Here is a 26,057-nt window from a genome sequence, read left to right as displayed (position 1 = left end):
AGCCTACACTATAAATCATGAACTGCACTATACATTTAAACAATACAATAGTTAATAAGGCTATGGGTGTGGAGTGTAAGAGGGTGACGGAATCACAAGCCCAAAGCTTTATTGAAAGACAGACACATATAAAGGGAGGATTAATAAATACAAAGATACCCTTTACTATAGAATGTAGTCCAATCCGGTCTTTCAACTCTTCCACAACTGAAAAACGGATAGTGTTCCCAAGCCTTCCATCCTGGAATATCTTCAGTCTCTCGCCAATGAAGAAAACAATCCCTCCAGCAGACTCTTCAACCACAATACAATATCACAGCCAAAAGAGCGAGAAGCAACTACACTTGCGTTTAAACAAAATGGCTAAAACTTAGTGGAGGAAAGTGCAGTGCACCAAAACATAAGCTGACACAATCATGGAGAATGCGCCAGCATATATGCTCTTCTGTCTATATTTTCCAAACCTGCTCTTGTCCCCTCCAGTTGCTCCATGTAGATTTGACGTCTGGCAAGGTGCATAACTCACTGACAAGCAGGCACACTCCTACATGAGTTTTCTCTCTCACTAGCTGGATGATACACATTCATTTGCATGTGCTCCACCTCCGACACACCGCCCACCCAACCACCCAGTCACCAGAGCCACCCACAAGCCAACTGGCTCCGTGATTTAATTTGCACAGTGCAGTCATCCAGGCAGCATGTCCTTCTCAATGGAATAATCTCTGGTTCCATGGAATCTTCCGCATTGGAATGCTGCGGAACAAAAAGGATTTAAACATTCAGCTTGCTAGCATTCAATGTACCTGCGGTTTGGTTCTAGCACATGGGTCTTCATCCTGTGGCCCTCCAGCTGCTGTGAAACTACACATCCCAGCATGCCCTGCCACAGTTTTGCTTTTAAGGTATGCTAAAACTGAGGCAGGGCATGCTGGGATATGTAGTTCCACAGCAGCTGGAGGGTCGCAGGTTGAAGACCCATGTTCTAGCATGCCTGTTCTATGATGCATGTTCCGTGATGTCACAATCAGCTTGGAATGGGGTGTCTAGCATGCATTTGCTGACAGCCACTTGAGGCAGACACACATCAGGAGATGCAGCATATCGGAGGTCTTCGATGCCTTTCCAGCAAATGCACACCACCAGCTGCTGGTCTGGACACAAAACAATGCCCACAATTGAAGGCTCAAAATGCCCAACTACAGGATTAATGTAAGTAGTGAATTTAGGAATGAATTTAGAAGTAGGAAATTAAGTTAGTTCACAAGTACATTCAAATTCAGATCTAAAGACTAGGTAGGCCTCACGTCCTGGCAGCACCCAGCATTTAAAAATGCCTTGATTATAGGTAGGGAATTAAATGTAGATAAGAAGTAGACACAAAAGAAGACTCCACAGAGCAATTATCAGGTGTCTTTATCAATTTTTGCATTTAAAAAATCAAGCAATTAGGGAACACAATGTTGCGACAATGTAACCCTATTTGCAAAATAGTACTAAATAAGTTTGTCGATGTAAGACATTTGCAAAGGCGCAAACAAAACACGCTGGAAAATGCAACTGAATCTGTTTTTGGAGGTTAGAATAGATGCAGGATCAAGTAGCTCAATGGGTAGGGTGTTTGATTAGAATTTAACAGGTTTTAGGTTTGAATCCTGGGTATGATAGTTTGAGGTGTTATTTAATAAAGTATGTTTATATATTAGTCACACATGGCTTACTTGTACAAATGGCATGTCACCAGTTAGTGCTGACTGCTGATATGCCATTTACACAAACATGCCATGTGTGACTGTATATGCATTTAAGGAGGGCACCCCTGCAATACCACAAACCATTGAGTGTCAAGTATACTAGATATATCTTCATATCTCATGTGCTTTCTCTGAGACCAATCTTGTTATGCCCCTTCCCCACAAGGCATGCGCCTTTTGTCCATATTGCAAAAATGGGGGGGAGGGCATATAATTCTCTGTCACAGGGCACCAAAAAGTCTAGTTATGGCTCTGGTATGCATTATGTAATCTGGCAGACCATCTCTCCAACACTGGCTGGTTGGAATAGAAATCCGGTTATCTATGTGAGCAAATGACCATCAACGATTTACTCTCAAACACTAAAAAATGGACAAAAATGGTCCCCTAAACAAATTGGTTAAATTTTGGGTTTAACCAATTTGTGTAATGACCATTTTTGACCACTTTTCTAGTGTTTGGGAGCAAATGGTTAATTGACATTTGCTCCTATACATTACCAGATTTTCATTCCAACCATCCAGACTGGATAGATAGCCTGACAGATAATTGTGTAGTGTACGCCCAGGATAACTGTTAGTCATGCTTTATTTTATGGCGGCACATAAATGGGTGGACAGATCCAGGGCAAGCACTGCCCACTCATGCATAGTTGTCAACTGATGTGAAGTTCCAGGGGGCAATCTCAGTTATAAAGGGAAGTATCTGGAAATTGTCCCTAGTTAAAAAAAAAAAAAAAATTTGATCTACTCCATTTATTTAGTATGATATCCCAGGTGATAGGATGCCGGCAGTCAGAACAACATACTTTATTAAATAACACATCTCAAACTACCATACCCAGGATTCAAACCTATAACCTGTTGAATTCTAATCAAACACCCTACCTATTGAGCTATTTGATCCTGCATAAAAATTGTGAACATTATATGAAGCTATTGGTACTTTGCAAAAAAAAAGAATCAGCATTACAACGCAGCAGATCCATGCAGTTTGCAGCCACACACTACATGTATCTGCTCAGCCACAATGCTGATTATTTCTTCACAAAGTACAAGGTGAGCTCCAAACAGAATTCTCTAGCTTAGAATTATACCTTTCTTTGCCAAACCTAGAAGTCGGGCCCCCCACCCTGGGATCCCCCAGAGGGAGGCCTGCACCGTCATGCGGCAGGCTTGTCCGTTTTGGAAGCAGGCTGATGGGCAGCCCAGGATTGCTTCAGTCTGGGCTTGGCAGGTCTGGAAACATGAGCTTGCTTTGGGTATGCCTGACCTTGGGTACGCTTTACCTGGAGGATGAAAGGGCCAAGAAAAGTACTTTTAGCCTTCTGCGTGGTAGGAGTCATACTAGGTAGGCAAGCTGTTTTAGCAGTAGCCAGATCAGCTACAATCTTATTGAGGTCTTCTCCAAAAGGAGATTCAACTGAGGCAGCACAAGGGAACTCTCATCTGGGGACAACAACTGCAGGGAGAACACATATTTTCAGATGAACATGGTAGGGCAGAAGGCTGCCTAATACTGAAGCACCCCCAAACAACAAATCAAATGCAACTTACTTGACAGAGATGTGCCTGAGCAACGGCCCTCCCCAGCCCTATCCCAAATCATACTTATTTTGCATAGGAGATACCATGGTCATGAAGATTGTTCTCCCAGGGTTAGGTTCATTCATTGCATTCTGGGTATGCTGACCCCTGTGATTTCCCCAAATGTGGGAAACTCGACTGCATTATTTGTGGTAGTGGGGGACTGTATTTGTGCTTTCCTCTGGTCAGCTCTGGTAAAATTCAGATTTCTTTGTCTCAGATCTTCCTCTAGCCTTGTTCTTCTTTCGAGAGTTCCCTTGTATTGCCTCAGTTGGATCTCCTTCACTTGACAGGGGGGTGCCCGAGCAGCGACCCTCCCCAGCTCTAGCCCAACTCCTACTTACCTGCCAGGTGAGATACTATGATCATGAAGTTGCTTCTCCCAGGGCAAGGCTCACCCATTGCACTCTGGGTGTGCTGCCCCTGCGATTTCCCCAAATGTGGGAAACTTGACTGCATAATTTGAGTTTTCCCTGGTCGGCTCTCATGTAATTCAGATCTCTTTGTCTCAGGTCTCTCTCCAGCCTAGTTTGCTGTCTGGTTCCACTTCTTTTTTCTTGAGCCCCTCCCTTCTATACCCTTGTGCACTATCCTGACTTCTCCTCCCGTCTGCTTACTTTGTGCCTCCCAATGCACAATGCAAACTACGGGTAGTGCTGCAGGGCCCACACCCTTTTACTTGCTTTACAGAGCAGCTCTGGAGCTGTTACAGTGCCCAGCTGCTGCAAGAAATCAGCTTGAATGCTTCAGGGGCTGGGGAATGGCCAACATGAGCCCCACACCGAAGGAGGGTGGGGGTGCTTAATGCGAACTAGGGGTCATCCAAGCACCACAAAAGGCCTCCATGCCCTGCACGCTCCTTTTCTCTTTTCATATGCAGACAAGGGTTGAAGCCAACTTTGACCCACTGCTTGGATGACATCACCATATTCAAATCCATCTGCTGCAGGCCATCCCCCAGGAATGCTTGCACTAGTTGTTGCATTTGGTTTGTTGTTTGGGGGTGCTTCAGTATTAGGCAGCCTTCTGCCACCCCATGTTCATCTGAAAATATGTGTTCTCCCTGCAGTTGTTGTCCCCAGATGAGAGTTCCCTTGTGCTGCCTCAGTTGAATCTCCTTTACTTGACAGAGATGTGCCTGAGCAGCGGCCCTCCCCAGCCCTATCCCAAATCATACTTATTTTGCATAGGAGATACTATTGTCATGAAGATTGTTTTCCCAGGGTGAGGTTCATTCATTGCATTCTGGGTATGCTGACCCCTGTGATTTCCCCAAATGTGGGAAACTCGACTGCATTATTTGTGGTAGTGGTGGACTGTGTTTGTGCTTTCCTCTGGTCAGCTCTGGTAAAGTCAGATTTCTTTGTCTCAGATCTTCCTCTAGCCTTGTTCTTCTTTTGAGAGTTCCCTTGTGCTGCCTCAGTTGGATCTCCTTCACTTGAAAGGTAGTGCCCGAGCAGCGACCCTCCCCAGCTCTAGCCCAACTCCTACTAACCTGCCAGGTGAGATACTATGATCATGAAGGTGCTTCTCCCAGGGCAAGGCTCACCCATTGCACTCTGGGTGTGCTGCCCCTTGCGATTTCCCCAAATGTGGGAAACTTGACTGCATAATTTGTGTTTCCCCTGGACGGCTCTCGTATAATTCAGATCTCTTTGTCTCAGGTCTCTCTCCAGCCTAGTATGCTGTCTGTTTCCACTTCTCTTTTCTTGAGCCCCTCCCTTCTATAACCTTGTGCACTATCCTGACTTCTCCTCCCGTCTGCTTACTTTGTGCCTTCCAATGCACAATGCAAACTACAGGTAGTGCTGCAGGGCCCACACCCTTTTACTTGCCTTACAGAGCAGCTCTGGAGCTGTTACAGTACCCAGCTGCTGCAAGAAATCAGCTTGAATGCTTCAGGGGCTGGGGCATGGCCAACATGAGCCCCACACCGAAGGAGGGTGGGGGTGTTTAATGCGAACTAGGGGTCATCCAAGCGTCGCAAAAGGCCGCCATGCCCTGCATATCCCTTTTCTCTTTTCATAAGCAGACGAGGGTTGAAGCCAACTTTGACCCACTGCTTGGATGACATCACTTGCTGCCTTTCCAATGAAGCAAGTTTAATTTAGTAATAGGTGAAAAACCATCCCTACAAAGGTGTTAATCAGATACTTGGCTTTGTGGACACTTTTCAGAGAACAAATTAGTTAGCATAAAAATAAAGCCAGAAAATGAAGAGCTGTTTAATCACTCAATTGGATTTTTCTGCAAGCGTATTTCTTTTTCTCTGCAACCCACTGCTAAGTTGTGCTTCCTAGCTGTTCTTTTATAAAATCACTTAATCAAATCTAACTCTGATTACATCAGAGAAGGCCAGGTACCCTACACCATAAGAGGGGGTTTGAAATTTTGACTTGTCTACTTAAAGATCACCAAAATCTGATGACAAGGTCAATAACATCCCAGGGTGGGATTGAACCACCAACCCTTTGGTTAATAACCAAACACACTAACCGATTGCACCACCGAGACACTTTGCAAAAGTACATACTGACAAAGGTTAATAAGCATTCATCTAGAACGTTTCCTAGAAAACTTTAAAAAGTCAATAATCTGGAGAGTTTTTGTAAGATGTTTCTTCCATCAACCAATGAAGAAACGCATTGGTACTTTCCCATGATGAGTGAGTGCTTCAGGATCTCTTGCACTTACATGTGCAGCAGAGTACTGCAATGGAAGCATGCTGGGTCCATAGCCCAGAGGTAGGCAGATTGAAACTATCCTCTGCTATATGCGTTTTTTTTGTTAATTAAAGTAATCCAAAACTGGGATTGATATTTTTGCTCTTTTATTTTTACTTAAAGTACAATAACTTTTACCATTTTCATTTGTTTTAATAGTATATTGACAGTATTGTTTTCTTTCAAAAATCCACTTAATTTTCTTTACCCGATTATTAAAATGGTAATTGACAAAAACAAACTACATTGTCACCAGAAGAGCAATACAAAATGTACAAGTGATATATTAAAATCATCTTTCCAGCTTGAATTTCAATGATGCATTGGGGCAACGATTTTGTGAGAAACATCTTCACCCTTAAATAAAGATTTTCTTAATTCCTTACCTGTGTGCTAATTAGATATCACCTTGTTTTCACATTAAACAGACTTCCACATGAGAAAGCACAAAGGATGCAGTGGCGTTAATGTTTCCTGGTGTCAACCTGTATTATTTCAGTAGATATTGAAATGAGGATGCATCTTGCTGCCTTTCCAATGAAGCAAGTTTAATTTAGTAATAGGTTAAAAACCATCCCTACAAATGTGTTAATCAGAAACTTGGCTTTGTGGACACTTTTCAGAGAACAAATTTGTTAGCATAAAAATAAAGCCAGAAAATGAAAAGCTGTTTAATCACTCAATTGGATTTTTTTGCCAGCATATTTCTTTTTCTCTGCAACCCACTGCTAAATTGTGCTTCCTAGCTGTTTTTATAAAATCACTGAATCAAATCTAACTCTGATTACATCAGAGAAGGCCAGGTACCCTACACCATAAGAGGGGGTTTGAAATTTTCACTTGTCTACATAAAGATCACCAAAATCTGATAACAAGGTCAATTACGTCCCTGGGTGGGATTGAACCACCAACCTTTTGGTTAATAGCCTTACACAGTAACTGATTGCGCCACAGCAACACTTTGTAAAAGTCCATACTGACAAAGGCTAATAAGCATTCATCTAGAACGATTCCTAGAAACATTTTAAAAAGTCAATAATGTGGAGAGTTTTTGTAAGATGTTTCTTCCATCAACCAATGAAGAAACACATTGGTACTTTCCCATGATGAGTGAGTGCTTCAGGATCTCTTGCACTTACATGTGCAGCAGAGTACTGTAATGGAAGCATGCTGGGTCCATAACCCAGAGGTAGGCAGATTGAAACTATCCTTTGCTATATGCATTTTTTTTTTGTTCATTAAAGTAATCCAAAACTGGGATTGATATTTTAGCTTTTATTTTTACTTAAAGTACAATAACTTTTACCATTTTAATTTGTTTTAGTGCAAATGGCATATCAGCAGTCAGCACTAACTGGTGACATGCCATTTGTACAAGTAAGCCATGTGTGACTAATATATAAACATGCTTTATTAAATAACACCTCAAACTATCATACCCAGGATTCAAACCTATAACCTGTTGAATTCTAATCAAACACCCTACCCATGGAGCTACTTGATCCTGCATCTTTTCTAACCTCCAAAAACAGATTCAGTTGCATTTTCCAGCGTGTTTTGTTTGCGCCTTTGCAAATGTCTTACATCGACAAACTTATTTAGTACTATTTTGCAAATAGGGTTACATTGTCGCAACATTGTGTTCCCTAATTGCTTGATTTTTTAAATGCAACAATTGATAAAGACACCTGATAATTGCTCTGTGGAGTCTTATTTTGTGTTTTGTGTTTAGTCTTTAGATCTGAATTTGAATGTACTTGTGAACTAACTTAATTTCCTACTTCTAAATTCATTCCTAAATTCACTACTTACATGAATCCTGTAGTTGGGCATTTTGGGACTTCGATTGTGGGCATTGTTTTGTGTCCAGACCAGCAGCAGGTGGTGTGCATTTGCTGGAAAGGCATCGAAGACCTCCGATATGCTGCATCTCCTGATGTGTGTCTCCCTCAAGTGGCTGTCAGCAAATGCCTGCTAGACACCCCATTCCAAGCTGATTGTGACATCATGGAACATGCATCATAGAACAGGCATGCTAAAACATGGGTCTTCAACCTGCGACCCTCCAGCTGCTGTGGAACTACACATCCCAGCATGCCCTGCCTCAGTTTTAGCATACCTTAATAGCAAAACTGTGGCAGGGCATGCTGGGATGTGTAGTTTCACAGCAGCTGGAGGGCCACAGGATGAAGACCCATGTGCTAGAGCCAAGCCGCAGGTACATTGAATGCTAGCAAGCTGAATATTTAAATCCTTTTTGTTCCGCAGCATTCCAATGCGGAAGATTCCATGGAACCAGAGATCCTTCCATTGAGAAGGACATGCTGCCTGGATGACTACACTGTGCAAATTAAATCACGGAGCCAGTTGGCTTGTGGGTGGCTCTGGTGACTGGGTGGTTGGGTGGGTGGTGTGTCGGAAGTGGAGCGCATGCAAATGATTGTGTATCATCCAGCTAGTGAGAGAGAAAACTCATGCAGGAGTGTTCCTGCTTGTCAGTGGGTTATGCACCTTGCCAGACGTTAAATCTACATAGAGCAGCTGGAGGGGACAAGAGCAGGTTTGCAAAATATAGATAGAAGAGCATATATGCTGGCGCATTCTCCATGATTGTGTCAGCTTATGTTTTGGTGCACTGCACTTTCCTCCACTAAGTTTTAGCCATTTTTGTTAAGCTCAAGTGTAGTTGCTTCTCGGCCTTTTGGCTGTGATCTTGTATCGTGGTTGAAGGGTCTGCTGGAGGGAGGGATTGTTTTCTTCATTGGCGAAAGACCAAAGATATTCCAGGATGGAAGGCTTGGGAACACTATCTGTTTTTCAGTTGTGGAAGAGCACAGAGGTCGGATTGGACTACATTCTATAGTAAAGGATATCTTTCTATTTATTGACCCTCCCCTTATATGTGTCTGTGTTACAATAAAGCTTCGGTTTTGTGAATCCCTCACCCTCTTACACTCCACACCCATAGCCTTATTAACTGTTGTATTATTGTATACTTTAAATGTATAGTGCAGTTCATGATTTATAGTGTAGACTGGCCTGTGCTGTAGTTCTTGAACTGTACTATACCGTCAGCATTTGTATTGTGTTTTGGCTGTGCTGCAACACTGTATTTATGTGTGCAATGTTTATGTATGTTTTTTTTTTATGTCAATAAAGACTGCTTTTTCAAGCCAATATCTGAAAACAATCAATGTTTATCTTTGATGGCAATAAAAGTGGTATGATATTTGATGCTTTTGAAATCCAATATCTGATATGTCCCCTATCTGGGAACCATATATTAAATGGCTTTTCAGAAAAGGGAGATGGGAGAAGAGCTTTCATTACTTGTAGGACCGATGCACATAAAGAAGCAAAAAAACATACATAAACATTACACACATAAGTACCGCGTTGCGGCACAGCCAAAACACAATAGAAATGCTGATGGTATAGTACAGTTCAAGAACTACAGCACAGGCCAGCCTACACTATAAATCATGAACTGCACTATACATTTAAACTGTACAATAATACAACAGTTAATAAGGCTATGGGTGTGGAGTGTAAGAGGGTGAGGGAATCACAAGCCCGAAGCTTTATTGAAAGACTGACACATATAAGGGGAGGTTTAATAAATAGAAAGACATCCTTTACTATAGAATGTAGTCCAATCCAACCTCTGTGCTCTTCCACAACTGAAAAACAGATAGTGTTCCCAAGCCTTCCATCCTGGAATATCTTTGGTCTTTCGCCAATGAAGAAAGCAATCCCTCCCTCCAGCAGACCCTTCAACCACAATACAAGATCACAGCCAAAAGGCCGAGAAGCAACTACACTTGAGCTTAACAAAAATGGCTAAAACTTAGTGGAGGAAAGTGCAGTGCACCAAAACATAAGCTGACACAATCATGGAGAATGCGCCAGCATATATGCTCTTCTATCTATATTTTGCAAACATGCTCTTGTCCCCTCCAGCTGCTCTATGTAGATTTAACGTCTGGCAAGGTGCATAACCCACTGACAAGCAGGCACACTCCTGCATGAGTTTTCACTCTCACTAGCTGGATGATACACAATCATTTGCATGTGCTCCACCTCCGACACACCACCCACCCAACCACCCAGTCACCAGAGCCACCCACAAACCAACTGGCTCCGTGATTTAATTTGCACAGTGTAGTCATCCAGGCAGCATGTCCTTCTCAATGGAAGGATCTCTGGTTCCATGGAATCTTCCGCATTGGAATGCTGCGGAACAAAAAGGATTTAAATATTCAGCTTGCTAGCATTCAATGTACCTGCGGCTTGGCTCTAGCACATGGGTCTTCATCCTGTGGCCCTCCAGCTGCTGTGAAACTACACATCCCAGCACGCCCTGCCACAGTTTTGCTATAAGGTATGCTAAAACTGAGGCAGGGCATGCTGGGATGTGTAGTTCCACAGCAGCTGGAGGGTCGCAGGTTGAAGACCCATGTTTTAGCATGCCTGTTCTATGATGCATGTTCCGTGATGTCACAATCAGCTTGGAATGGGGTGTCTAGCAGGCATTTGCTGACAGCCACTTGAGGGAGACACACATCAGGAGATGCAGCATATCGGAGGTCTTTGATGCCTTTCCAGCAAATGCACACCACCTGCTGCTGGTCTGGACACAAAACAATGCCCACAATCGAAGTCCCAAAATGCCCAACTACAGGATTCATGTAAGTAGTGAATTTAGGAATGAATTTAGAAGTAGGAAATTAAGTTAGTTCACAAGTACATTCAAATTCAGATCTAAAGTCTAGGTAGGCCTCACGTCCTGGCAGCCGCCAGCATTTAAAAATGCCTTGATTAGAGGTACGGAATTAAATGTAGATAAGAAGTAGACACAAAATAAGACTCCGCAGAGCAGTTATCAGGTGTTTTTATCAATTGTTGCATTTAAAAAATCAAGCAATTAGGGAACACAATGTTGCAACAATGTAACCCTATTTGCAAAATAGTACTAAATAAGTTTGTCGATGTAAGACATTTGCAAAGGCGCATCCAAAACACGCTGGAAAATGCAACTGAATCTGTTTTTGGAGGCTAGAATAGGAAATGTGCATCGGTCCTACAAGTACTGAAAGCTCTTCTCCCATCTCCCTTTTCTGAAAAGCCATTTAATATATGGTTCCCAGATAGGGGACATATCAGATATTGCCTTTCAAAAGCAGCAAATATCATACCACTTCTATTGCCATCAAAGATAAACATTGATTGTTTTCAGATATTGGATTGAAAAAGCAGTCTTTATTGACATAAAGAAGCAAAAAAACATACATAAACATTACACACATAAGTACTGTGTTGCAGCACAGCCAAAACACAATACAAATGCTGTCGGTATAGTACAGTTCAAGAACTACAGTACAGGTCAGCCTACACTATAAATCATGAACTGCACTATACATTTAAACAATACAATAGTTAATAAGGCTATGGGTGTGGAGTGTAAGAGGGTGACGGAATCACAAGCCCAAAGCTTTATTGAAAGACAGACACATATAAAGGGAGGATTAATAAATACAAAGATACCCTTTACTATAGAATGTAGTCCAATCCGGTCTTTCAACTCTTCCACAACTGAAAAACGGATAGTGTTCCCAAGCCTTCCATCCTGGAATATCTTCAGTCTCTCGCCAATGAAGAAAACAATCCCTCCAGCAGACTCTTCAACCACAATACAATATCACAGCCAAAAGAGCGAGAAGCAACTACACTTGCGTTTAAACAAAATGGCTAAAACTTAGTGGAGGAAAGTGCAGTGCACCAAAACATAAGCTGACACAATCATGGAGAATGCGCCAGCATATATGCTCTTCTGTGTATATTTTCCAAACCTGCTCTTGTCCCCTCCAGTTGCTCCATGTAGATTTGACGTCTGGCAAGGTGCATAACTCACTGACAAGCAGGCACACTCCTGCATGAGTTTTCTCTCTCACTAGCTGGATGATACACATTCATTTGCATGTGCTCCACCTCCGACACACCGCCCACCCAACCACCCAGTCACCAGAGCCACCCACAAGCCAACTGGCTCCGTGATTTAATTTGCACAGTGCAGTCATCCAGGCAGCATGTCCTTCTCAATGGAATAATCTCTGGTTCCATGGAATCTTCCGCATTGGAATGCTGCGGAACAAAAAGGATTTAAACATTCAGCTTGCTAGCATTCAATGTACCTGCGGTTTGGTTCTAGCACATGGGTCTTCATCCTGTGGCCCTCCAGCTGCTGTGAAACTACACATCCCAGCATGCCCTGCCACAGTTTTGCTATTAAGGTATGCTAAAACTGAGGCAGGGCATGCTGGGATATGTAGTTCCACAGCAGCTGGAGGGTCGCAGGTTGAAGACCCATGTTCTAGCATGCCTGTTCTATGATGCATGTTCCGTGATGTCACAATCAGCTTGGAATGGGGTGTCTAGCATGCATTTGCTGACAGCCACTTGAGGCAGACACACATCAGGAGATGCAGCATATCGGAGGTCTTCGATGCCTTTCCAGCAAATGCACACCACCAGCTGCTGGTCTGGACACAAAACAATGCCCACAATTGAAGGCTCAAAATGCCCAACTACAGGATTAATGTAAGTAGTGAATTTAGGAATGAGTTTAGAAGTAGGAAATTAAGTTAGTTCACAAGTACATTCAAATTCAGATCTAAAGACTAGGTAGGCCTCACGTCCTGGCAGCACCCAGCATTTAAAAATGCCTTGATTATAGGTAGGGAATTAAATGTAGATAAGAAGTAGACACAAAAGAAGACTCCACAGAGCAATTATCAGGTGTCTTTATCAATTTTTGCATTTAAAAAATCAAGCAATTAGGGAACACAATGTTGCGACAATGTAACCCTATTTGCAAAATAGTACTAAATAAGTTTGTCGATGTAAGACATTTGCAAAGGCGCAAACAAAACACGCTGGAAAATGCAACTGAATCTGTTTTTGGAGGTTAGAATAGATGCAGGATCAAGTAGCTCAATGGGTAGGGTGTTTGATTAGAATTTAACAGGTTATAGGTTTGAATCCTGGGTATGATAGTTTGAGGTGTTATTTAATAAAGTATGTTTATATATTAGTCACACATGGCTTACTTGTACAAATGGCATGTCACCAGTTAGTGCTGACTGCTGATATGCCATTTACACAAACATGCCATGTGTGACTGTATATGCATTTAAGGAGGGCACCCCTGCAATACCACAAACCATTGAGTGTCAAGTATACTAGATATATCTTCATATCTCATGTGCTTTCTCTGAGACCAATCTTGTTATGCCCCTTCCCCACAAGGCATGCGCCTTTTGTCCATATTGCAAAAATGGGGGGGAGGGCATATAATTCTCTGTCACAGGGCACCAAAAAGTCTAGTTATGGCTCTGGTATGCATTATGTAATCTGGCAGACCATCTCTCCAACACTGGCTGGTTGGAATAGAAATCCGGTTATCTATGTGAGCAAATGACCATCAACGATTTACTCTCAAACACTAAAAAATGGACAAAAATGGTCCCCTAAACAAATTGGTTAAATTTTGGGTTTAACCAATTTGTGTAATGACCATTTTTGACCACTTTTCTAGTGTTTGGGAGCAAATGGTTAATTGACATTTGCTCCTATACATTACCAGATTTTCATTCCATCCATCCAGACTGGATAGATAGCCTGACAGATAATTGTGTAGTGTACGCCCAGGATAACTGTTAGTCATGCTTTATTTTATGGCGGCACATAAATGGGTGGACAGATCCAGGGCAAGCACTGCCCACTCATGCATAGTTGTCAACTGATGTGAAGTTCCAGGGGGCAATCTCAGTTATAAAGAGAAGTATCTGGAAATTGTCCCTAGTTAAAAAAAAAAAAAAAAATTTTATCAACTCCATTTATTTAGTATGATATCCCAGGTGATAGGATGCCGGCAGTCAGAACAACATACTTTATTAAATAACACATCTCAAACTACCATACCCAGGATTCAAACCTATAACCTGTTGAATTCTAATCAAACACCCTACCTATTGAGCTATTTGATCCTGCATAAAAATTGTGAACATTATATGAAGCTATTGGTACTTTGCAAAAAAAAAGAATCAGCATTACAACGCAGCAGATCCATGCAGTTTGCAGCCACACACTACATGTATCTGCTCAGCCACAATGCTGATTATTTCTTCACAAAGTACAAGGTGAGCTCCAAACAGAATTCTCTAGCTTAGAATTATACCTTTCTTTGCCAAACCTAGAAGTCGGGCCCCCCACCCTGGGATCCCCCAGAGGGAGGCCTGCACCGTCATGCGGCAGGCTTGTCCGTTTTGGAAGCAGGCTGATGGGCAGCCCAGGATTGCTTCAGTCTGGGCTTGGCAGGTCTGGAAACATGAGCTTGCTTTGGGTATGCCTGACCTTGGGTACGCTTTACCTGGAGGATGAAAGGGCCAAGAAAAGTACTTTTAGCCTTCTGCGTGGTAGGAGTCATACTAGGTAGGCAAGCTGTTTTAGCAGTAGCCAGATCAGCTACAATCTTATTGAGGTCTTCTCCAAAAGGAGATTCAACTGAGGCAGCACAAGGGAACTCTCATCTGGGGACAACAACTGCAGGGAGAACACATATTTTCAGATGAACATGGTAGGGCAGAAGGCTGCCTAATACTGAAGCACCCCCAAACAACAAATCAAATGCAACTTACTTGACAGAGATGTGCCTGAGCAACGGCCCTCCCCAGCCCTATCCCAAATCATACTTATTTTGCATAGGAGATACCATGGTCATGAAGATTGTTCTCCCAGGGTTAGGTTCATTCATTGCATTCTGGGTATGCTGACCCCTGTGATTTCCCCAAATGTGGGAAACTCGACTGCATTATTTGTGGTAGTGGGGGACTGTGTTTGTGCTTTCCTCTGGTCAGCTCTGGTAAAAGTCAGATTTCTTTGTCTCAGATCTTCCTCTAGCCTTTGTCTTCTTTCGAGAGTTCCCTTGTGCTGCCTCAGTTGGATCTCCTTCACTTGACAGGGGGGTGCCCGAGCAGCGACCCTCCCCAGCTCTAGCCCAACTCCTACTTACCTGCCAGGTGAGATACTATGATCATGAAGTTGCTTCTCCCAGGGCAAGGCTCACCCATTGCACTCTGGGTGTGCTGCCCCTGCGATTTCCCCAAATGTGGGAAACTTGACTGCATAATTTGAGTTTTCCCTGGTCGGCTCTCATGTAATTCAGATCTCTTTGTCTCAGGTCTCTCTCCAGCCTAGTTTGCTGTCTGGTTCCACTTCTTTTTTCTTGAGCCCCTCCCTTCTATACCCTTGTGCACTATCCTGACTTCTCCTCCCGTCTGCTTACTTTGTGCCTCCCAATGCACAATGCAAACTACGGGTAGTGCTGCAGGGCCCACACCCTTTTACTTGCTTTACAGAGCAGCTCTGGAGCTGTTACAGTGCCCAGCTGCTGCAAGAAATCAGCTTGAATGCTTCAGGGGCTGGGGAATGGCCAACATGAGCCCCACACCGAAGGAGGGTGGGGGTGCTTAATGCGAACTAGGGGTCATCCAAGCACCACAAAAGGCCTCCATGCCCTGCACGCTCCTTTTCTCTTTTCATATGCAGACGAGGGTTGAAGCCAACTTTGACCCACTGCTTGGATGACATCACCATATTCAAATCCATCTGCTGCAGGCCATCCCCCAGGAATGCTTGCACTAGTTGTTGCATTTGGTTTGTTGTTTGGGGGTGCTTCAGTATTAGGCAGCCTTCTGCCACCCCATGTTCATCTGAAAATATGTGTTCTCCCTGCAGTTGTTGTCCCCAGATGAGAGTTCCCTTGTGCTGCCTCAGTTGAATCTCCTTTACTTGACAGAGATGTGCCTGAGCAACGGCCCTCCCCAGCCCTATCCCAAATCATACTTATTTTGCATAGGAGATACTATTGTCATGAAGATTGTTCTCCCAGGGTGAGGTTCATTCATTGCATTCTGGGTATGCTGACCCCTGTGATTTCCCCAAATGTGGGAAACTCGACTGCATTATTTGTGGTAGTGGTGGACTGTGTTTGTGCTTTCCTCTGGTCAGCTCTGGTAAAAGTCAGATTTCTTTGTCTCAGATCTTCCTCTAGCCTTGTTCTTCTTTTGAGAGTTCCCTTGTGCTGCCTCAGTTGGATCTCCTTCACTTGAAAGGTAGTGCCCGAGCAGCGACCCTCCCCAGCTCTAGCCCAACTCCTACTAACCTGCCAGGTGAGATACTATGATCATGAAGGTGCTTCTCCCAGGGCAAGGCTCACCCATTGCACTCTGGGTGTGCTGCCCCTTGCGATTTCCCCAAATGTGGGAAACTTGACTGCATAATTTGTGTTTCCCCTGGACGGCTCTCGTATAATTCAGATCTCTTTGTCTCAGGTCTCTCTCCAGCCTAGTATGCTGTCTGTTTCCACTTCTCTTTTCTTGAGCCCATCCCTTCTATAACCTTGTGCACTATCCTGACTTCTCCTCCCGTCTGCTTACTTTGTGCCTTCCAATGCACAATGCAAACTACAGGTAGTGCTGCAGGGCCCACACCCTTTTACTTGCCTTACAGAGCAGCTCTGGAGCTGTTACAGTACCCAGCTGCTGCAAGAAATCAGCTTGAATGCTTTAGGGGCTGGGGCATGGCCAACATAAGCCCCACACCGAAGGAGGGTGGGGGTGTTTAATGCGAACTAGGGGTCATCCAAGCGTCGCAAAAGGCCGCCATGCCCTGCATATCCCTTTTCTCTTTTCATAAGCAGACGAGGGATGAAGCCAACTTTGACCCACTGCTTGGATGACATCACTTGCTGCCTTTCCAATGAAGCAAGTTTAATTTAGTAATAGGTGAAAAACCATCCCTACAAAGGTGTTAATCAGATACTTGGCTTTGTGGACACTTTTCAGAGAACAAATTTGTTAGCATAAAAATAAAGCCAGAAAATGAAGAGCTGTTTAATCACTCAATTGGATTTTTCTGCAAGCGTATTTCTTTTTCTCTGCAACCCACTGCTAAGTTGTGCTTCCTAGCTGTTCTTTTATAAAATCACTTAATCAAATCTAACTCTGATTACATCAGAGAAGGCCAGGTACCCTACACCATAAGAGGGGGTTTGAAATTTTGACTTGTCTACTTAAAGATCACCAAAATCTGATAACAAGGTAAATTACGTCCCTGGGTAGGATTGAACCACCAACCTTTTGGTTAATAACCGAACACGCTAACTGATTGCGCCACAGAGACACATTGCAAAATTATATACTGACAAAGGCTAATAAGCATTCATCTAGAACGTTTCCTAGAAAAACTTTAAAAAGTCAATAATCTGGAGAGTTTTTGTAAGATGTTTCTTCCATCAACCAATGAAGAAACACATTGGTACTTTCCCATGATGAGTGAGTGCTTCAGGATCTCTTGCACTTACATGTGCAGCAGAGTACTGCAATGGAAGCATGCTGGGCCCATAACCCAGAGGTAGGCAGATTGAAACTATCCTCTGCTATATGCATTTTTTTTTGTTAATTAAAGTAATCCAAAACTGGGATTGATATTTTTGCTCTTTTATTTTTACTTAAAGTACAATAACTTTTATTATTTTAATTTGTTTTAATAGTATATTGACAGTATTGTTTTCTTTCAAAAATCCACTTAATTTTCTTTACCCTATTATTCAAATGGTAATTGACAAAAACAAACTACATTGTCACCAGAAGAGCAATACAAAATGTACAAGTGATATATTAAAATCATCTTTCCAGCTTGAATTTCAATGATGCATTGGGGCAACGATTTTGTGAGAAACCTCTTCACCCTTAAATAAAGATTTTCTTAATTCCTTACCTGTGTGCTAATTAGATATCACCTTGTTTTCACATTAAACAGACTTCCACATGAGAAAGCAGCAAGGATGCAGTGGCGTTAATGTTTCCTGGTGTCAACCTGTATTATTTCAGTAGATATTGAAATGAGGATGCATATTGCTGCCTTTCCAATGAAGCATGTTTAATTTAGTAATAGGTGAAAAACCATCCCTACAAAGGTGTTAATCAGATACTTGGCTTTGTGGACTCTTTTCAGAGAACAAATTTGTTAGCATAAAAATAAAGCCAGAAAATGAAGAGCTGTTTAATCACTCAATTGGATTTTTCTGCCAGCATATTTCTTTTTCTCTGCAACCCACTGCTAAATTGTGTTTCCTAGCTGTTTTTTTTCATAAAATCACTTAATCAAATCTAACTGATTACATCAGAGTAGGCCAGGTACCCTACACCATAAGAGAGGGTTTGAAATTTTGACTTGTCTACTTAAATATCACCAAAATCTGATCACAAGGTCAATTACGTCCCTGGGTGGGATTGAACCACCAACTTTTTGGTTAATAGCCGTACACACTAACTGATTGCGCTACAGCGACACTTTGTGAAAGTACATACTGACAAAGGCTAATAAGCATTCATCTAGAACGTTTCCTAGAAAACTTTAAAAAGTCAATAATCTGGAGAGTTTTTGTAAGATGTTTCTTCCATCAACCAATGAAGAAACGCATTGGTACTTTCCCATGATGAGTGAGTGCTTCAGGATCTCTTGCACTTACATGTGCAGCAGAGTACTGCAATGGAAGCATGCTGGGCCCCTTAACCCAGAGGTAGGCAGATTGAAACTATCCTCTGCTATATGCATTTTTTTTTTGTTAATTAAAGTAATCCAAAACTGGGATTGATATTTTTGCTCTTTTATTTTTACTTAAAGTACAATAACTTTTACCATTTTAATTTGTTTTAATAGTATATTGACAGTATTGTTTTCTTTCAAAAATCCACTTAATTTTCTTTACCCTATTATTAAAATGGTAATTGACAAAAACAAACTACATTGTCACCAGAAGAGCAATACAAAATGTACAAGTGATATATTAAAATCATCTTTCCAGCTTGAATTTCAATGATGCATTGGGGCAACGATTTTGTGAGAAACATCTTCACCCTTAAATAAAGATTTTCTTAATTCCTTACCTGTGTGCTAATTAGATATCACCTTGTTTTCACATTAAACAGACTTCCACATGAGAAAGCAGCAAGGATGCAGTGGCGTTAATGTTTCCTGGTGTCAACCTGTATTATTTCAGTAGATATTGAAATGAGGATGCATCTTGCTGCCTTTCCAATGAAGCAAGTTTAATTTAGTAATAGGTGAAAAACCATCCCTACAAAGATGTTAATCAGATACTTGGCTTTGTGGACACTTTTCAGAGAACAAATTTGTTAGCATAAAAATAAAGCCAGAAAATGAAGAGCTGTTTAATCACTCAATTGGATTTTTTTGCCAGCATATTTCTTTTTCTCTGCAAACCACTGCTAAATTGTGCTTCCTAGCTGTTTTTATAAAATCACTGAATCAAATCTAACTCTGATTACATCAGAGAAGGCCAGGTACCCTACACCATAACAGGGGTATTTGAAATTTTGACTTGTCTACTTAAAGATCACCAAAATCTGATAACAAGGTCAATTACATCCCTGGGTTGGATTGAACCACCAACCTTTTGGTTAATAGCCGTACACACTAACTGATTGCGCCACAGCGACACTTTGCAAAAGTACATACTGACAAAGGCTAATAAGCATTCATCTAGAACGTTTCCTAGAAAAACTTTAAATAGTCAATAATCTGGAGAGTTTTTGTAAGATGTTTCTTCCATCAACCAATGAAGAAACACATTGGTACTTTCCCATGATGAGTGAGTACTTCAGGATCTCTTGCAATTACATGTGCAGCAGAGTACTGTAATGGAAGCATGCTGGGTCCATAGCCCAGAGGTAGGCAGATTGAAACTATCCTCTGCTAAATGCGTTTTTTTTTGTTAATTAAAGTAATCCAAAACTGGGATTGATATTTTTGCTCTTTTATTTTTACTTAAAGTACAATAACTTTTACCATTTTCATTTGTTTTAATAGTATATTGACAGTATTGTTTTCTTTCAAAAATCCACTTAATTTTCTTTACCCGATTATTAAAATGGTAATTGACAAAAACAAACTACATTGTCACCAGAAGAGCAATACAAAATGTACAAGTGATATATTAAAATCATCTTTCCAGCTTGAATTTCAATGATGCATTGGGGCAACGATTTTGTGAGAAACATCTTCACCCTTAAATAAAGATTTTCTTAATTCCTTACCTGTGTGCTAATTAGATATCACCTTGTTTTCACATTAAACAGACTTCCACATGAGAAAGCAGCAAGGATGCAGTGGCGTTAATGTTTCCTGGTGTCAACCTGTATTATTTCAGTAGATATTCAAATGAGGATGCATCTTGCTGCCTTTCCAATGAAGCAAGTTTAATTTAGTAATAGGTGAAAAACCATCCCTACAAAGGTGTTAATCAGAAACTTGGCTTTGTGGACACTTTTCAGAGAACAAATTTGTTAGCATAAAAATAAAGCCAGAAAATGAAGAGCTGTTTAATCACTCAATTGGATTTTTTTGCCAGCATATTTCTTTTTCTCTGCAACCCACTGCTAAATTGTGCTTCCTAGCTGTTTTTATAAAATCACTGAATCAAATCTAACTCTGATTACATCAGAGAAGGTCAGGTACCCTACACCATAAGAGGGGGTTTGAAATTTTGACTTGTCTACATAAAGATCATCAAAATCTGATAACAAGGTCAATTACGTCCCTGGGTGGGATTGAACCACCAACCTTTTGGTTAATAGCCTTACACAGTAACTGATTGCGCCACAGCAACACTTTGCAAAAGTCCTTACTGACAAAGGCTAATAAGCATTCATCTAGAACGATTCCTAGAAACATTTTAAAAAGTCAATAATGTGGAGAGTTTTTGTAAGATGTTTCTTCCATCAACCAATGAAGAAACACATTGGTACTTTCCCATGATGAGTGAGTGCTTCAGGATCTCTTGCACTTACATGTGCAGCAGAGTACTGTAATGGAAGCATGCTGGGTCCATAACCCAGAGGTAGGCAGATTGAAACTATCCTCTGCTATATGCATTTTTTTTGTTAATTAAAGTAATCCAAAACTGGGATTGATATTTTTGCTCTTTTATTTTTACTTAAAGTACAATAACTTTTACCATTTTAATTTGTTTTAATAGTATATTGACAGTATTGTTTTCTTTCAAAATCCAATGAATTTTCTTTACCCGATTATTAAAATGGTAATTGACAAAAACAAACTACATTGTCACCAGAAGAGCAATACAAAATGTACAAATGATATATTAAAATCATCTTTCCAGCTTGAATTTCAATGATGCATTGGGGCAACGATTTTGTGAGAAACATCTTCACCCTTAAATAAAGATTTTCTTAATTCCTTACCTGTGTGCTAATTAGATATCACCTTGTTTTCACATTAAACAGACTTCCACATGAGAAAGCAGCAAGGATGCAGTGGCGTTAATGTTTCCTGGTGTCAACCTGTATTATTTCAGTAGATATTGAAATGAGGATGCATCTTGCTGCCTTTCCAATGAAGCAAGTTTAATTTAGTAATAGGTGAAAAACCATCCCTACAAAGATGTTAATCAGATACTTGGCTTTGTGGACACTTTTCAGAGAACAAATTTGTTAGCATAAAAATAAAGCCAGAAAATGAAGAGCTATTTAATCACTCAATTGGATTTTTTTGCCAGCATATTTCTTTTTCTCTGCAACCCACTGCTAAATTGTGCTTCCTAGCTGTTTTTATAAAATCACTGAATCAAATCTAACTCTGATTACATCAGAGAAGGCCAGGTACCCTACACCATAACAGGGGTTTTCGAAATTTTGACTTGTCTACATAAAGATCACCAAAATCGGATAACAAGGTCAATTACATCCCTGGGTGGGATTGAACCACCAACCTTTTGGTTAATAGTCTTACACAGTAACTGATTGCGCCACAGCAACACTTTGCGAAAGTCCATACTAACAAAGGCTAATAAGCATTCATCTAGAACGATTCCTAGAAACATTTTAAAAAGTCAATAATGTGGAGAGTTTTTGTAAGATGTTTCTTCCATCAACCACATGAAGAAACACATTGGTACTTTCCCATGATGAGTGAGTGCTTCAGGATCTCTTGCACTTACATGTGCAGCAGAGTACTGTAATGGAAGCATGCTGGGGTCCATAACCCAGAGGTAGGCAGATTGAAACTATCCTCTGCTATATGCATTTTTTTTGTTAATTAAAGTAATCCAAAACTGGGATTGATATTTTTGCTCTTTTATTTTTACTTAAAGTACAATAACTTTTACCATTTTAATTTGTTTTAATAGTATATTGACAGTATTGTTTTCTTTCAAAAATCCAATTAATTTTCTTTACCCGATTATTAAAATGGTAATTGACAAAAACAAACTACATTGTCACCAGAAGAGCAATACAAAATGTACAAATGATATATTAAAATCATCTTTCCAGCTTGAATTTCAATGATGCATTGGGGCAACCGATTTTGTGAGAAACATCTTCACCCTTAAATAAAGATTTTCTTAATTCCTTACCTGTGTGCTAATTAGATATCACCTTGTTTTCACATTAAACAGACTTCCACATGAGAAAGCAGCAAGGATGCAGTGGCGTTAATGTTTCCTGGTGTCAACCTGTATTATTTCAGTAGATATTGAAATGAGGATGCATCTTGCTGCCTTTCCAATGAAGCAAGTTTAATTTAGTAATAGGTGAAAAACCATCCCTACAAAGATGTTAATCAGATACTTGGCTTTGTGGACACTTTTCAGAGAACAAATTTGTTAGCATAAAAATAAAGCCAGAAAATGAAGAGCTGTTTAATCACTCAATTGGATTTTTTTGCCAGCATATTTCTTTTTCTCTGCAAACCACTGCTAAATTGTGCTTCCTAGCTGTTTTTATAAAATCACTGAATCAAATCTAACTCTGATTACATCAGAGAAGGCCAGGTACCCTACACCATAACAGGGGTTTTTGAAATTTTGACTTGTCTACTTAAAGATCACCAAAATCTGATAACAAGGTCAATTACATCCCTGGGTGGGATTGAACCACCAACCTTTTGGTTAATAGCCGTACATACTAACTGATTGCGCCACAGCGACACTTTGCAAAAGTACATACTGACAAAGGCTAATAAGCATTCATCTAGAACGTTTCCTAGAAAAACTTTAAATAGTCAATAATCTGGAGAGTTTTTGTAAGATGTTTCTTCCATCAACCAATGAAGAAACACATTGGTACTTTCCCATGATGAGTAAGTACTTCAGGATCTCTTGCAATTACATGTGCAGCAGAGTACTGTAATGGAAGCATGCTGGGTCCATAGCCCAGAGGTAGGCAGATTGAAACTATCCTCTGCTATATGCGTTTTTTTTTGTTAATTAAAGTAATCCAAAACTGGGATTGATATTTTTGCTCTTTTATTTTTACTTAAAGTACAATAACTTTTACCATTTTCATTTGTTTTAATAGTATATTGACAGTATTGTTTTCTTTCAAAAATCCACTTAATTTTCTTTACCCGATTATTAAAATGGTAATTGACAAAAACAAACTACATTGTCACCAGAAGAGCAATACAAAATGTACAAGTGTTATATTAAAATCATCTTTCCAGCTTGAATTTCAATGATGCATTGGGGCAACGATTTTGTGAGAAACATCTTCACCCTTAAATAAAGATTTTCTTAATTCCTTACCTGTGTGCTAATTAGATATCACCTTGTTTTCACATTAAACAGACTTCCACATGAGAAAGCAGCAAGGATGCAGTGGCGTTAATGTTTCCTGGTGTCAACCTGTATTATTTCAGTAGATATTCAAATGAGGATGCATCTTGCTGCCTTTCCAATGAAGCAAGTTTAATTTAGTAATAGGTGAAAAACCATCCCTACAAAGGTGTTAATCAGAAACTTGGCTTTGTGGACACTTTTCAGAGAACAAATTTGTTAGCATAAAAATAAAGCCAGAAAATGAAGAGCTGTTTAATCACTCAATTGGATTTTTTTGCCAGCATATTTCTTTTTCTCTGCAACCCACTGCTAAATTGTGCTTCCTAGCTGTTTTTATAAAATCACTGAATCAAATCTTACTCTGATTACATCAGAGAAGGCCAGGTACCCTACACCATAACAGGGGTTTTCGAAATTTTGACTTGTCTACATAAAGATCACCAAAATCTGATAACAAGGTCAATTACATCCCTGGGTGGGATTGAACCACCAACCTTTTGGTTAATAGCCTTACACAGTAACTGATTGCGCCACAGCAACACTTTGCAAAAGTCCATACTGACAAAGGCTAATAAGCATTCATCTAGAACGATTCCTAGAAACATTTTAAAAAGTCAATAATGTGGAGAGTTTTTGTAAGATGTTTCTTCCATCAACCAATGAAGAAACACATTGGTACTTTCCCATGATGAGTGAGTGCTTCAGGATCTCTTGCACTTACATGTGCAGCAGAGGACTGTAATGGAAGCATGCTGGGTCCATAACCCAGAGGTAGGCAGATTGAAACTATCCTCTGCTATATGCATTTTTTTTTTTTAATTAAAGTAATCCAAAACTGGTATTGATATTTTTGCTCTTTTATTTTTACTTAAAGTACAATAACTTTTACACATTTTAATTTGTTTTAATAGTATATTGACAGTATTGTTTTCTTTCAAAAATCCACTTAATTTTCTTTACCCTATTATTAAAATGGTAATTGACAAAAACAAACTACATTGTCACCAGAAGAGCAATACAAAATGTACAAGTGATATATTAAAATCATCTTTCCAGCTTGAATTTCAATGATGCATTGGGGCAACGATTTTGTGAGAAACATCTTCACCCTTAAATAAAGATTTTCTTAATTCCTTACCTGTGTGCTAATTAGATATCACCTTGTTTTCACATTAAACAGACTTCCACATGAGAAAGCAGCAAGGATGCAGTGGCGTTAATGTTTCCTGGTGTCAACCTGTATTATTTCAGTAGATATTGAAATGAGGATGCATCTTGCTGCCTTTCCAATGAAGCAAGTTTAATTTAGTAATAGGTGAAAAACCATCCCTACAAAGATGTTAATCAGATACTTGGCTTTGTGGACACTTTTCAGAGAACAAATTTGTTAGCATAAAAATAAAGCCAGAAAATGAAGAGCTGTTTAATCACTCAATTGGATTTTTTTGCCAGCATATTTCTTTTTCTCTGCAAACCACTGCTAAATTGTGCTTCCTAGCTGTTTTTATAAAATCACTGAATCAAATCTAACTCTGATTACATCAGAGAAGGCCAGGTACCCTACACCATAACAGAGGTTTTTGAAATTTTGACTTGTCTACTTAAAGATCACCAAAATCTGATAACAAGGTCAATTACATCCCTGGGTGGGATTGAACCACCAACCTTTTGGTTAATAGCCGTACACACTAACTGATTGCGCCACAGCGACACTTTGCAAAAGTACATACTGACAAAGGCTAATAAGCATTCATCTAGAACGTTTCCTAGAAAAACTTTAAGTAGTCAATAATCTGGAGAGTTTTTGTAAGATGTTTCTTCCATCAACCAATGAAGAAACACATTGGTACTTTCCCATGATGAGTGAGTACTTCAGGATCTCTTGCAATTACATGTGCAGCAGAGTACTGTAATGGAAGCATGCTGGGTCCATAGCCCAGAGGTAGGCAGATTGAAACTATCCTCTGCTATATGCGTTTTTTTTTTGTTAATTAAAGTAATCCAAAACTGGGATTGATATTTTTGCTCTTTTATTTTTACTTAAAGTACAATAACTTTTACCATTTTCATTTGTTTTAATAGTATATTGACAGTATTGTTTTCTTTCAAAAATCCACTTAATTTTCTTTACCCTATTATTAAAATGGTAATTGACAAAAACAAACTACATTGTCACCAGAAGAGCAATACAAAATGTACAAGTGATATATTAAAATCATCTTTCCCAGCTTGAATTTCAATGATGCATTGGGGCAACGATTTTGTGAGAAAA

The 26,057-nt window shown here is 40.3% G+C and overlaps 8 non-coding genes across 8 annotated transcripts; all 8 read left to right on the top strand.

Annotated features, from left to right (window-relative positions):
• Positions 1–3,360: 3,360 nt before the first annotated feature.
• On the top strand, positions 3,361–3,524 carry LOC135030093 (U1 spliceosomal RNA). Its single transcript, XR_010226147.1, has one exon. It is a non-coding gene; the product is annotated as a U1 spliceosomal RNA (small nuclear RNA).
• Positions 3,525–3,676: 152 nt separating this feature from the next.
• On the top strand, positions 3,677–3,839 carry LOC135030029 (U1 spliceosomal RNA). Its single transcript, XR_010226097.1, has one exon. It is a non-coding gene; the product is annotated as a U1 spliceosomal RNA (small nuclear RNA).
• Positions 3,840–4,513: 674 nt separating this feature from the next.
• On the top strand, positions 4,514–4,677 carry LOC135029954 (U1 spliceosomal RNA). The gene has a single exon (XR_010226024.1). It is a non-coding gene; the product is annotated as a U1 spliceosomal RNA (small nuclear RNA).
• A 150-nt stretch (positions 4,678–4,827) lies between these two features.
• LOC135029993 (U1 spliceosomal RNA) lies at positions 4,828–4,991 on the top strand. Its single transcript, XR_010226063.1, has one exon. It is a non-coding gene; the product is annotated as a U1 spliceosomal RNA (small nuclear RNA).
• A 9,818-nt stretch (positions 4,992–14,809) lies between these two features.
• Positions 14,810–14,973, top strand: LOC135030138 (U1 spliceosomal RNA). Its single transcript, XR_010226191.1, has one exon. It is a non-coding gene; the product is annotated as a U1 spliceosomal RNA (small nuclear RNA).
• A 152-nt stretch (positions 14,974–15,125) lies between these two features.
• On the top strand, positions 15,126–15,288 carry LOC135030028 (U1 spliceosomal RNA). Its single transcript, XR_010226096.1, has one exon. It is a non-coding gene; the product is annotated as a U1 spliceosomal RNA (small nuclear RNA).
• A 674-nt stretch (positions 15,289–15,962) lies between these two features.
• Positions 15,963–16,126, top strand: LOC135029951 (U1 spliceosomal RNA). Its single transcript, XR_010226021.1, has one exon. It is a non-coding gene; the product is annotated as a U1 spliceosomal RNA (small nuclear RNA).
• A 151-nt stretch (positions 16,127–16,277) lies between these two features.
• Positions 16,278–16,441, top strand: LOC135029992 (U1 spliceosomal RNA). Its single transcript, XR_010226062.1, has one exon. It is a non-coding gene; the product is annotated as a U1 spliceosomal RNA (small nuclear RNA).
• The last annotated feature ends 9,616 nt before the right edge of the window (positions 16,442–26,057 follow it).

This window comes from Pseudophryne corroboree, unplaced genomic scaffold (genome assembly GCF_028390025.1).
Source record: "Pseudophryne corroboree isolate aPseCor3 unplaced genomic scaffold, aPseCor3.hap2 scaffold_494, whole genome shotgun sequence".
Lineage (NCBI taxonomy): Eukaryota > Metazoa > Chordata > Amphibia > Anura > Myobatrachidae > Pseudophryne > Pseudophryne corroboree.
The sequence above is the reverse complement of the archived record's forward strand: the minus strand, read 5'-3'. Positions and strand labels throughout refer to the sequence as shown.